Source organism: Panthera pardus, unplaced genomic scaffold (assembly GCF_024362965.1).
Source record: "Panthera pardus isolate Hobbes unplaced genomic scaffold, ASM2436296v1 HiC_scaffold_17, whole genome shotgun sequence".
Classification (NCBI taxonomy): domain Eukaryota; kingdom Metazoa; phylum Chordata; class Mammalia; order Carnivora; family Felidae; genus Panthera; species Panthera pardus.
In genome coordinates, this window is record NW_026526732.1 from 55,110,111 (window position 1) to 55,118,834 (window position 8,724).

The 8,724-nt window shown below is 44.9% G+C and overlaps 1 protein-coding gene across 5 annotated transcripts in view; it reads right to left on the bottom strand.

Moving 5' to 3' along the window:
- Positions 1 to 8,654, bottom strand: part of MTRES1 (mitochondrial transcription rescue factor 1) — a 24,076-nt gene extending 15,422 nt beyond the window's left edge. The window contains exon 1 of one of the 5 annotated variants that reach the window (XM_019443011.2): positions 8,265 to 8,654. The gene's annotated coding sequence lies outside the window, so the exon portion shown is untranslated. The remainder of the gene's footprint in view (positions 1 to 8,264) is intronic. The other 4 variants (XM_019443006.2, XM_019443009.2, XM_019443010.2 and 1 more) reach the window with 4 other exon arrangements.
- Positions 8,655 to 8,724: the final 70 nt, after the last annotated feature.

Consider the following 8,724-nt stretch of genomic DNA (forward strand, 5'->3'; position numbering starts at 1 on the left):
TGAATCTCAGCTTTGTTTCAACCTCCAACCCTACCAAATCAGAGGTAGGAATGAGCAAATTGGACAGATCTGCATTTTACCTCCTTTTACATCTTCCTCCTACCGTTTAACAGAGGCATTAGCTAGCAGAGAAGGAAGGGGCCTAGAGACCCACAAAGTAGGTAATTGTTTCCTGAGGCACCGAGGTGCTGACATGCCAGAGAGTAGTCAATTCCTGTATTACCCCAAAGACAGCAGAAACCATCTCATTATGATGGTAACAAACCTTCCCACGTACATCAAGATGGTTTTAGAGACCATGATTTAGTAATTTGAGAAGGGTTGCCATATGGTCAATATTCCCATACCTTAAGTCTGAGAATGACTTTCCATGGTGCCAACGCTATACTTTCAGACAGATTTCTTTGATGATGGTTTGAAGGATTTTTCCTTCCTACTTTCTGTTCATCACAAAACTGACAACAGCAATTACCTGTAAACCCACTCAAAACCACATAGCTAGCTACTTCCAAGTTGTATTTGTTAACATTTTGGGCCTTATTTTTGTTGGCATGAATGAGGCAGACAACACAAGCTCAAGTCTGTATCTCACTGTTCTTGGGACCCCAATCTGAGTCTTAAATGAGAAGTAAAGCAGGCATAAATTAAGGGTTGTTTTTCAACACAACTAGAATTTGAAATAATTTTTTTTAAGCTTTTTTTTTTTTTTGAGAGAGCACATCTGCACACGTAAAGGGGAGGGGCAGAGAGAGAGAGAGAGAGAGAGAGAGAGAGAGAGAGAATCCCAACCAGCCTCAGCATTATCAACTCAGAGCCTGATGTGGGGCTCGAACTCATGAACCGTGAGATCATGACCTGACCAGAAATCAAGAGTCGGAAACTTAGCTGACCGAGCCACCCCCACGTGCCCCTAAAATAATTTTTAAATGCTATAAAAATCCACAGAGTACTCTAAAATACTGACTGGAAACTATTTGAAGCACTTAAAGAGAAACATTGAGAAAAATCATTTTTATACACATTTTATCTAATTTAGTAGAGAATCAATAATAACGATGCGTAGAAAAAGCCTTAAGTTTTCTAGAAGCAGGGATAAAGAAAGAAAATAGTATATTTCAGTAGTTCCTAAACTTTGTATTTCATGGATTGCTACAATAAAAAATTAAGGGGTGCCTGGCTAGCTCAGTCAGTGGAGCATTTGACTCTTGGTCTCCAGTTGTGTGTTCGAGCCCCACGTTGGGTATAGAGATTATTTAAAAATAAAATCTTTAAAAAAAAAAATTTTTTTTTAATGTTTATTTATTTTTGAGACAGAGAGAGACAGAGCATGAACGGGGGAGGGTCAGAGAGAGAGGGAGACACAGAATCTGAAGCAGGCTCCAGGCTCTGAGCTGTCAGCACAGAGCCTGACGCGGGGCTCGAACTCACAGACCGTGAGATCATGCCCTGAGCCGAAGTCGGACGCTTAACCAACTGAGCCACCCAGGTGCCCCTAAAAATAAAATCCTAAAAAAATTTTAAGTTACCTAATGGTGGACTTTTTATTTTTCCAAGTAAAGATATTTTTTAAGGTAGTAATTGCTACTCTTATACCATAATTTAAGAGAAAGATTTCAATGATTATATATGAAACATATTTTCATGGCAGAAAATTTGAAAAAAATATTAAGAAAATTCAAACCACCCGAATCCACTCTATGACAATCACTGTTAACATTTTAACATATATTCCTTACAGTGTAAAATGTTAAGAAAAGTAATTCTCTCATATGCAGAGCCTTTCATACTTTCCCACCCACCAAAAACACACAGGAAGGTTAACCTTAAGTAGCCAGAGCTCTCTATCAGCCTCAGAAATTCTATGTTGGGCCTAAGTTGTAGACTTGTTAGAATTTATCCAGGTGATGTCCAAGTTATGGGCCTAACAGCCCTGGCTGAAATCACCACTAACTGTTGGGCCTAGACCAGATCAGTTAATAAGATGCTCTTGTAATACAGAAGATGAAGATTGGCATTAATGATGATAATCTGCCTATCTTTAGGTATTTTTCAAACTGTGAGCCATGAGCCATTATTAATTTTTACTTTTTTTTTTTTTTTAATTTTTTTAACATTTATTTATTTTTGAGACAGAGAGAGACAGAGCATGAACGGGGAGGGTCAGAGAGAGAGAGGGAGACACAGAATCTGAAGCAGCTCCAGGCTCTGAGCTGTCAGCACAGAGCCTGACACGGGGCTCAAACTCACGGACTGTGAGATCATGACCTGAGCCGAAATTGGACGCTTAACCGACTGAGCCACCCAGGCGCCCCTAATTTTTACTTTTTAAGAACACTGAAGAGTACAGAAAATATTACAGCGCATCACATAGTAAATACTGCTTTATGAAACTTCCATTACAATTACACATACATATATAAGAATATACACACACACACTGGGTCATCATGTAAAATGTATTTACTGTAGATAATAATAATAAAAAAAAGTCAGGGGCACCTGGGTGGCTCAGTCGGTTAAGTATCTGACTCTTCATTTCAGCTCAGGTCATGATCTCAAGGTTTGTGGGTTTGAGCCCTGCATTGGGCTCCGTGCTGGCAGTAAGGAGCCTGCTTGGGATTCTCTCTCTGCCCTGCCCTGGCGCTCTCTCTCTCTCAAAATAAAAAAAATAAAAACTTTAACTGTTTTTTAATGTTTATTTTTGAGAAAGAGAGAGCGCGTGCGTGAGAGAGGGAGGGAGGGAGGGGCAAAGAGAGAGGGAGACACAGAACCCAAAGCAGGATACAGGCTCTGAGCTGTCAGCACAGAGCCTGACGTGGGGCTCAAACTCATGAGCCATGAGATCATGACCTGAGCCAAAGTCGAATGCCCAACCAACTGAGCCACCCAGGTGCCCCAATACAAACTTAAGAAAAAGTTTGGGGTGCCTGGGTGGCTCAATTAAGCATCAGGTCATGAACTCATAGTTTGTGAATTTGAGCCCCTTGTCAGGCTCCAAGTTGATAGTGAGGAGCTTGTCTGGGATTCTCTCTCCTCCTCTCTCTGCCCCTCACCTGCTCACGCTTCTCTTGAAATAAATAAATAAACGTTAAAAAAAAATTGAAAACGCTGATCTAAGTGACTTTAGCAAAGTGTTTTTTGCTATTAGGTATAATGCCAAAGGCCATATGTATGCCTGGAAGCTGAGAACCCACCTGCCCGTTCCCCTCAATTAACAATACCCCCAGAGCCATAGGGTTTGCAGAAATGGAAAGGGCACCCTCTCAGGGATAACTTAGTGCAGAGTCCTCATTTTACATATGAGTACAAATGAGACTCGGAAGAATTTAACAATCCACTAAGTCATACAGCTAGTAAACAATCCAGTCAGGATTCCAATGACAAGTCTTGACACTCACTGTTTACTATGGGTCAGGCGCTCCTCTATTAACTCATTTATTCCTTCCAACAAGCCCATCTCAGTTACAGGGTCAGACAAATACTCAGTGGATTCAAACCCAGGCTCCCTGGCTAAGTCAAGGCTCCATGCTGAAGTGCCTGTCTTCTGACTCTAAGTCCACTGTTCTTTCTGCTACGCCATGACATTTATTGTCTCGTTTTCTCTTGAACAAAAACCAACTTTCACCAACTGCAATACTAGAGAGAATGAATAGTTTCAGGAGCAGAGGAGTGGCAGGAACTGTCACCCCGACTTAGGAGAAATCCTAAGGGGTGCCTGGCTGACTTGGGTGGTGAAGAGTGTGACTTGATCTCATGGTTGAGTTCGAGCCCCACATTTGGTGTACAGATTACTTAAAAATAGAATCTTAAAAAGAAGGAGAAGGAGAAGAAGAAGAAGAAGAAGAAGAAGAAGAAGGGGAGGAGGAGGAAGAAGAAGAGGAAGAAGAGGAAGAAAAAGACGAAGAGGAAGAGGAAGAGGAAGAGGAAGAGGAAGAGGAAGAAGAAGAAGAAGAAGAAGAAGAAGAAGAAGAAGAAGAAGAAATCCTAAGAGGAGACATCCTCGGGGAGGGAAGTCCTGTCTGTCAGTCCCTGGACTCCCACATTTCCCTGCTGAAGCCCCACCTTTATATCACACTGTTGTGTCTTGTGAGGAATGCTTGGATAGGATATTGCTCTTTGTATATATCACAAATAGATCTCATTTACCTACACTAGGAAACTTTTACTAGCACAAAACAAGAATTTTAAGATTGTACTCACATGGAAATACAATAAACATAACCAAAATGTCAAGCCAAGTATTACCTTCGTGTTTATTAGCTACTACTCCCTCTTTGTGATCTGCTTATTCTCTAGCATGCAAATGTCAGTAAATGCTGGAAGTTTAGATAAAATTTATGAACATAAGGGGCGCCTAGGTGGCTCAGTCAGTTAAGCATCTGATTCTTGATCTCAGCTCAGCTCTTAATCTCAGGATTCTAAGTTTAAGCCCTGTGTTAGGCTTCATGCTAAGCGCGGAGCCTACTTAAAAAAAAAAACAAACTACGGGGGCCCTTGGGTGGCTCAATGGTTTAAGCATCCGACTTAGGCTCAGGTCATGATATCGTGGTTCGTGAGTTTGAGTCCCATGTCAGGCTCTGTGCTGACAGCCTCAGAGCCTGGAGCCTGCTTCGGATTCTGTGTCTCCCTCTCTCTCTGCCCCTTCCCTGCTCTCTCTCAAAAATAAACATTTAAAAAACATTTTAAAAAAAGATTAAACAAATTATGAACATAAAATTGAGAAAACACATTAACCTAATTTTTGCTGGAGATGATGACCATTTGTAGCAATGGACACCCAGGGCCACGGGGTAGAGCCTGAGAACCCAAGTTCTATCACAGAGCTGATCACTGGTCAGAGGAGGAGTAATGGAGCAGAGTGCTAACCAGGCCCCAACCCCTCTTTGACCAGAGCAGCAGTGCTGGAAAATACTGAGGTTCCTTGTATTTCACTTGGAGAAAGGATTCTACTAATGGGAAAAAAAAAAATGTCCTTTTAGCATGGCTTCCCCCCTCTTCCAGGCTCCACACAAGAGCCACTCTCCCTCTCCACCCTCCCCTTCCCTTTTCCAAATTCATGTTGCACCAATGCTATGTGTCTTTGTACTGTTATTATCTTCTAAGCTCTATGGGTAGTGACAGGGCAAGAATTGTGTCTCATTCCTCACTCCCATCCCCATTAGCTTGGCACACACAAACACCAGTGAATACTTGCAGACTCATTTTCTAGAAATGAAAGGAGCATCCTACCCATTATCACATCCACCCTACACTCACTCATTTGCCTGTATATGCTAGGTAGCCAGCTAGGCTAGGCTTGGGGATAGGGGATAAAACACAGCCCTTGCCCTCAAGGAACTGCTATTCAAGGGGAATGTGGGCAAATTGGCTGTCAGAGAACTTAAGTGAAAGCTAAGGTCCAAAGGAGGCGGGACCCTATATAGGCTAATGCCTGGAGCAGGGACGCCTGTGAAGAGTTCTAACTGCAAAGGTGGCCTGAAACAGAACTTGGGGGGAACAGCAAGTTACAACCATAATTTTTCGCTTTCTAATGGACCATTCTCATCAGCATGCTGTTACTTCTCTCACTAAAAAGCCAACCAACCTTCTCTTAATGCCACTAACTCCCAGCTACAACTTTTGTTCATCTTTATAACAAAAGTCAAAAGTGTTGTCTATGCTCTCCTCAACGCCTCTCATTTTCTAACTCCAAAAGGTCATTTATGAGTCCTCCTCTTGTCTGACCTCTCAGCACATCTGAAACCAGTGATCACTCCCTTCTTCTTCACTTGGCTTCCGGGACACCTTGCTCTTGGTACTCCTCCTGGTGTACCGTCCCTGCTGTCCTCCCTTCTCCCAGACATCTTAACGCTGGTGGGCCCCTGGGCTCAATCTTTGGCCTGCATCTCTTCTACGTGATTCATCAGTTTTGACAAATGCGTATCAAGACACCAAACATTTCCATGGTTTTAAATGCCGTCTATATGCCAACTACTCCCCAGTCTACATCCCCATTCCAGATCTTTCTCCCAAATTCCAGACATGTATATCTGTGCAGAAAAGATTTAATATAGCAGGCCTGAGACCGCTATCCTTAGAAAGGCCTGCTTACAAGGTGGGCCCCCAGCTGGCATCTGGAAACTTGGGATTTCAGGACTCTCACCACTCTCAGAACTGACAGGAGTAGCTCACCGCTGTAAACTGTTTGTACAATTTCTTATGATGAACACCTGCTTTCCTTCTGGGAGTCTTGAATTTTGGTACATGCTAGGCAGAGAGTGCCTATATGACAAAAGCCTATAAACACCCTGGGCAAAGTCCCTAACGAGCTTCCCTGATAGATAGTATTTCACATGTCACAGTTTGTTGCTGGGGATTTAAGCCTGTCCTATTGAGTCCACTGGGAGAGGACTCTTAAAGGACTGCACCTGGTTTCCTCCAGATTTTGTCCCGTGCATCTTCTCCCTTTGCTACTGTGCTTTGTATCTTTCTGCTGTGATAAACCCTAGCCCTGACCCAGAGCCAAGTCCTGTTGAATCTTCCTAGTGAATCAGTGAACCTAGGGGTGGTCTTGGGATATTGACACAATATCCAAACGCTTATTTGACATCCCTGTTACTTTGGGTGTGTAACAGGTATCTCAAGCTATACTGGTCCCAAAACAAACTCCTGACACGTCTCCAACCCCAAATCTGTTTCACCTGTAGCCTTCCCCATGTCAGTACATGATAACTCCACCCTTGTAGGTGCTGAGAACAAAAGCTTCCGGTAATTCTTGATTCTCCCTCATACCCATACCCAATATGCCAAGAGGTTATTATGTTGGCTGTATCTTCAAAACACGGTCCGTATCCCATCACCTCTCACCACTTCCACTGCTTCATCACCAGGGATACTACAAAGGCTCCAGTAGAGTCTATTTTCCACAGACCAGTCATTCTTCCAAAAATAATTTATACTTTATCACTCCTACAAAAGCATGGAGAAGAGGAAGGTCCCTACTGTAGCTAACAGGCTCCATGTGATCTCGTCCCTCCGTTCCCTCTCTGACCTCATCTCTTGCCACTCTTACCTTTGCTCTCTCAGCTCCAGCCACACTGACCTTCCTGATGCTCCTCACATACAACAGGGACATTTCTGGTTAAGGTCTCTGTCCCAGCTGCACCCAGAACTCTTACCCCACACACCTGCATAAGTAACTTATTTTCTTAAACTTCTTTTTTTTTTTTTAACGTTTATTCATTTTTGAGAAAGGAAGACAGACAGAACATGAGTGCGGGAGGGGCAGAGAGAGGCAGACAAGAATCCGAAGTAGGCTCCAAGCTCTGGCACAGAGCCTGATGTGGGGCTCGAACCCATGGACGGTGAGTTCATGACCTGAGCTGAAATAGGATGCTTAACTGATTGAGACACCCAGGCACCTCTCTTCAACTCTTAACTCAAATGTCACCTCAATCCTGTCTACTCATTCCAATTCTATTTAATAAGCTTTTTGCCCTCCCAATCATCCCTTACTCCGCTCTACTTTTCTCCTCTATAGCACTTATCACCTATCATATCATACATAATTTACTGGGTGTTTCTTTCTCTTTTTTCCTTTTTTTGGACTGTTTCCCCTAATAGAATATAAACTCTACCAGGGTAGAAATCTTCACCTGAATTTGTTTACCTCTGCTGAATCCTAAGGGCCTCAGAAGAGTGCCTGGCACATGGTGGGTGAGCTTAATTAGCCACCGTGAAACGAAAGTAGATCAGGAGAATTGGAGCATCAGAATGAACCCAGAAAAGATCCCACAAAGTTGGGGCTCGATTGAAGTGCAAAAGGCTAGATTTCGAAAGACCCTGCCCATAGAAGTTTGGAATTGACCCACAGAGCATGTGAACCATAGAAAGATCTTAAGCAGGGAAGTGACCCGATAGAAGTACATTTCAAAAGATTATTATTATTATTATTATTGCTAATCACGTGGACGTGAGTTGCGAGGATGAAAACGGCAGGCATCCCGGAGGTTTGTGGTGAGATCTTCAGGAGAGATATAAGGTACGTGAATTAGTCGAAGGCAGTACGAAATCAACGTCTGGGAGAGGCAACGTTACCCTTGACCTGCGGGACACTGGGAATCGCTCCACGTTCTGAGCCTGTTCACTACTCCATTAAGAACCTGTCCTAACTGCTTTGCGGTCTACTGCAACTGCAAATCCTCCCTTCTCCTGGAGACCTCAGACTGAGCACCGAAACGGGGTCGGGTTCCCTGGCATACTCCCCACCCCCGCGGACTGCGCACCTTCCCGGGTCCTCAAGGTCAAAGGAAACTGGACACCTGCGTCCTCGAGCTCCGGGTCTGCGTTTGAAGCCAGCAGTAGCGGCCGGGCCCAAAGGCGGCGTGCCTCGGCGCGCCGAGTGCCCACGACCCCACAACCCCTGGGTCCACCGGGCGTCCTGAGGCTGGCCGGGCCGGGGCAGGCAGGACGCGGCAGACTCACGCGGAGTCCTGGCAGGAGCGCAGGCTGGGCAGAGGCGTTCGCCGCGCCCCTACTTCACGAGTGCGCGCCAGGAAGCAACAGAGTGGGCGCCAGGCGGGGGCACAGCACGCCCGACAGGGGCGCAGTTACCTGCAAGTCAGGGCAGCTCCTCCCCCCCGTCGATCCCTCCCCGTAGCCTTGCGGACGGGGCCTCCAGGCCCCGCCCTGCCTTGCCCCGCCCCTTCCGTCAGCGCCGCCGCGGCGAGAGCGGGCCGGGCGGGG